We start from the raw sequence: 5,333 nt of genomic DNA on the forward strand, positions 1-5,333 counted from the left end.
TTCCATTTCAGAGGAAAAGACAAGGAAAAACCAACTACTGTCCCTTTGACAAGAAACCACATCCAGAAGAGGAAATCGATATTGGAGCACATGGGCCAGGAAAAGGAAGAAGAAATGCAATATCAGCACAAGAGGACGAAAAGATAACTGAAAATTAAAGATATGGTGAATCCCTCAGGATCCTTTGATCCTGAGGGATCGCTACCTTAAGGATATCTGTATTTTTGGTATTTCTGCCTGGCCACTATAAAAAGGGACAGCGCTGCTAGCTCAAGGGGTAGATTATTGTTGATTTATAAAATTTACTATTGCAATCTGAACTTTGATCATCGACATTCTTTAAAGAGCGATCACTGTAACTCTGTTTTTATGATTAATAGATAAACATCGTCGTTGTTTTGTCATCTGATTCTAGAGTAACCGCAACAGTGCATCCCTCGCAGCTAAGGGCCCAACCCTAGTGGATCACTTGCTTTCTGTATCATTATTTTCCGATTACAAGTCGTGTGTGGTTTGATTTCCTTTACTTGCTCTACTCAATTGACATTGTTGTTCATTTACAAATTGACATTACTGTTCATTTACAGAGTAACATTGCTATGCATTTATAGATTGGTATTGTTGTTCACTTAGCCACAGTTTACCTATAATTGTGATTGTTGTTCACTTGGATTACTGTTCCATTACAACTGCAATTGTTGTTCCCTTATAACTGTGGTTAATACTTATTATTCTAAACGAAGATTACTGATTTCATCATTCTAGATTCGTCGTGTGTTTACATTTGATTAAGTTTTCTATTCAATATTTCATAGACTTGCTTAGGTTTGTCGTTCCATTCTTAGATTGTTGTTCAATTCATTTACTAGTTAAATATTGATGTTCAATTCCTTTCGCTTATGATTGCTGCTTAATTCATTCCTGTAGGTTAAGCTTTGTTGTTCGGTCTTTTCAATAGATTAGTTTTTGTTCCTTTTTCTATTAATTGAATTGCCATTTCAAGTATTTACGATGCTGTGAACAGAACGATCTGCAACTGTAGTGAACATTGACTATTGTTGTCTAGTTCCTAGATTGGAGATCTTCTCTTTGATTGGTTTTCATTTGTATGAGTTTACAAAGGAAAGAGTTATCTTTATTGCATCCTTGACTGATGATTGCTATAGTTTCTTAAGTGAATGATCTAGTTGTAAAGCATTTAAGTTTCTTGCCATTCCATTTAGAGTTTGTTTCCAGCATTTGTTTACTTTTGTAAAAGCACTATACTACTAGCATTACTCTTGACAAGTGACCGCCTCAGACTGAGTACACTCTTGAGATAACAAATCGCACCTGGATTGATAATTAATGTAGGGTAAATAGAGGTTAAAAATATCCTTTCTACTGCTCAACAGAAACCCTGCCTATGGGGGGGCATGATGGTTTTCTTTCCATGTTATTTTGTAGATCCGATCAAGGGTACTACATTTATGTTCTAATCCAGGGTTAATGGATTGGGGTTTATGGATGCTTCAGCATGTATATATATGTATTGTAACATGAAAGGAATATAATGAAAAATCAATCTACGAGTCTCGTCTTTGGGATCTAGGGGAAAATCTCTGTGTATATATGTTTTATGTTTTATGCTCTCATCGTTGTTTATTTTCTATTTTTTAGAATTCGGATGTAGGTAATTATTATACAAGGTTAAAACCTACAATTTATTTTTCCTCAATCATATATTTAGAGCCTATGGGTTATGATTCAAGCCTAAGAGAAGAAAAACCAATCTTTTCGAGAAAATATGGTCAAGTTTATATGTGCTACAGAAGGTTGCTATAAGTGAAACAGAAATGTTACAAACAAAAACATAATTGGTCCAAGAGGAGATAATTCACTGAATGACCTAGTAAATCAAATGAAAATTGTACAAGACAAATTTTTTTATTACGTAGGATGTATTAGGACTCCATTCCAAGTGGAATCACTCCAAAATACCCATGTTAAAACGTGCTAAAAAATAGCAGAAAATTACTACTCTAAAAACTACAAATTCAAGAAATAATTAGTTAACCTAGCAAATGTCTAACCTAATCAAGTGAAAATTCATTGGAGTAAATTTTGTCATTAACTTGAATGTTTTTATGATCTAATACAATTCAAATCAACTCAATTGAAGCTCATGAACATGTTCTAAACAATAGTAGAAAATTACTACTTTTTGCTACAAGGGACTTTCATAAATTCTAGATTTGTGAACTAGTAAACTAATCCAAGTAGCTCAATGATGAATATGACTTATAAAATATATTATAAAAATGAATCATGCTTGTGACTCTACAAATAACCTGAAAAAAAACTCACTTCAATCATTTAACCCAATCCTACAACAAAATAATCATCAATACTAAATGCAGAAATAGGAAAAACAAGAATAAGAGATGCATGTGAATAAGAAGTGAAAAGAAGAAAAACAAATTATACAAAAGGACTTTGAGGCTCATAGGATGGCCAATCCAAAGGATACTCAAATTCCTATGAAGGATACCAAGATTTAGAAGCTAAAATGACACCAAACTTCGTTATTTGAATCAATCCAAGTACATCCCTGTTAGAAATGAAAATGGAGCTGCAAAAATACAAGTTTTCACCACAAGAAGACTAAGAAATACATGCCTCTAGAGGAAAATTAGAATTTTTACTCATACAAATTGATGAAGAAGCATTATCCTTAAAAGGAGGAAGCTTTCCCCTCCAAAATACCTCAAATAGTGGATCTAGTTCCCAACACTAGGAATTTGCATTAAATGACATGGAACACATTCCTAGATTTTCTCAATCAATCGAGCTCCAGAATTAGTCAATGATTTCATGATATTTTCTTAATTTATTAGCCAATCTTGATCCTCCTGTAGTAGGGAGCAAGTCTGTAGATTATCTACTCCTCTAAATCTTCATAATATGCCCAATATCTCACAATATTCTACAAAAATAAATAATATTAGGCAAAAACATGGAATTATCTCTAAACCTTCCAAATGACCATATTAAAGCTAAAAAAACATTATTAAGTGTAGAAGGAGAGGTTTAATATATCATTCATGCGTCTAATAAATTTTAGATAATTCTTAATATGTGTCTAATTTGGAGACCCATCATACCCCCCTACTGAAATTGTTCCTCATCCTCTGAGCAACCCATTCATCCTCCTTGCCCTGTGGTTCTTCATGTATGCTGATCTGTTTCATTCTCTTTTTATTGGTCCATGTGTTGCTCCTCATGTTTTTCTTCTTGCTACTCTTATATTTTAATTTCTTCCCATATCTCAGTTTCTCGTGGATCTTCTAATGTAGGTTTAGGCTACTTGTTTCTGTCAAATGGTTCTTCAATTGTAATGGTTTCTATTTGTGAGGGAAACACCTTGATTTTGGTTTGTCTTCTTTGTATTCCTATGGAACTTATCCTTGTGAAAAGAAGTATTTCTTTGCATCCATTACCTTATTAATAATGTCATTCTCATTGAAGTCCAAGCCTCTTACTACTAATACAAATTATTGGCCATGACACATCATACTATCCATCAAATTCTTATGAAAACCCTGAACAAGCAATCTAAATTCTCTTTGATCATTAAATTCTGTAATTGAAAACAATAATCAGAGAGATATTTCTTCTTACAGAGGAAGAAATGATATTCAATAAATTGAAGCAAAAGAAAGGAAGGATGTGATGACCAAAATAGTGACTTGGATACCTTTCACCCTTGGAGAATTTACCATGTCTATAGCAAATCCTTTGCAACTTTGTTGTGTTTCTTTGTACCTTGTAGCAATTAATTAATCATTATCCAACACCCTAGTAGCAAAATTTTTCTCTTGTATCCCTTTGCTAACTTCCCGTAGCAATTTGGTTGTCTCCTACAGAAAATTTGTTCATTCATGTAGCAAATTTGTCCTTCTTGTACAAAAATTGTTCTTCCTATAATAGTTACCTTGCTCTTGTAGCAACTATGTTTTTTCATGTAGCAACCAACCCAAATCTTGTAGTAGTCATTCCTTGCATTCCAAGAGGTGGTAGGTCCACCTTTTTATTCTCGTATTTTTATTTTTCTATTGATTTTTTCTTTAGTTTTTATTTTTTCAATTTTTCTCTCTTTTTTTCATTGCACACAAAATAAACTCAAAGTGCTTTGAGTTAACTGAGTTGGCCCTCACATACCCCTTTGTACTCCTTGTTTTCCATCACTACTACATGATTACAACCCACTTTATCATGTCCTCTTCACTCTTGTATTTTCCCTCTCCCACACATGTGGATGTGTTGGTGGAAAGGTGAAGTTATTTGCTAGATAACGCCAAGGGTTTTTTGCTACTAAGTTTGGCTATAAAAAACTTTTTCCTTCATACACTTACATTTTTTTTTTAGATAAAATAATTCTATAGGATAGGTTTTTAGGATTTCATACCTAGGCCTTACCCTTGATGTATTTTTGCAAGTGATATTGAGGTTGTTGATATGACTATTGAAGTTGCCTTTGATGGTTATAAAGCTACTAGTGATGATCCTTTGATGGTTGCATGCTACTTATGAACAAAGGTAATGGATGATATGTTGGCTTCTTGAGGTGTCATATTCTTATGCTTGTTTCTCCATGCATTGGCTTTACTCTCAATTTTTTTTTTTGAAATGTGCTTGACTGATCAAAGTTGTTGGTGGGCTCCAGTATTGTAGCAATAATGCTACAACTCCTGGAACTCCTTCTTTAATTTTATCAACCCGGTAGTTCGTAACAAACTTGGAAGCGACGGTGTTGTATGCACAAGTACTAGCTCTTGCCGCAGCTGTCACTTGGTCAGCTGGCACAAGTCCGCTAGGAGCTTAAGCCAACTTCTATGAGCTCTTAGAAGAAGCTTTTTAATTGATGGATGAAAGCTAACTCGAAGGAAGCTAATCTAATTGCAAAAAGAAACTGAAAGCCAAAAACAAACGCAAACCCTAGCAAACCCTAATTCTACCAACTAGTCCTACTGATGCAAAAATGAGAATGCAAACTACGAGAAGAGATGCCATTACTTCTATGAAGGTCAAATGCATGTGTCTACACTACCTCTAGCTGAAGAAAACATCTTTTTGTATTTTTAACTAAGTTATGAGAATTATCATGCATGTGCTTTTAACTAGCTTTTCACTGTGCAGAGGTGGATCAAGGAGGAGAAATGCTTGGGAAAGGTTGGGAAGGTTCAGAGAGGGTCTAAGGGGTCCCTAACACCCTTCCAAAGAGTCTCACAAAGTTTGGCTGCCAAGAAACCACGTTTATGAGCTTCTACAGGAAGTCTGCAGGGGTTCTACAG

Source organism: Pinus tabuliformis, chromosome 4_1 (assembly GCF_031772625.1).
Source record: "Pinus tabuliformis cultivar Carrire ecotype Pingquan chromosome 4_1, CPIR1, whole genome shotgun sequence".
NCBI lineage: Eukaryota > Viridiplantae > Streptophyta > Pinopsida > Pinales > Pinaceae > Pinus > Pinus tabuliformis.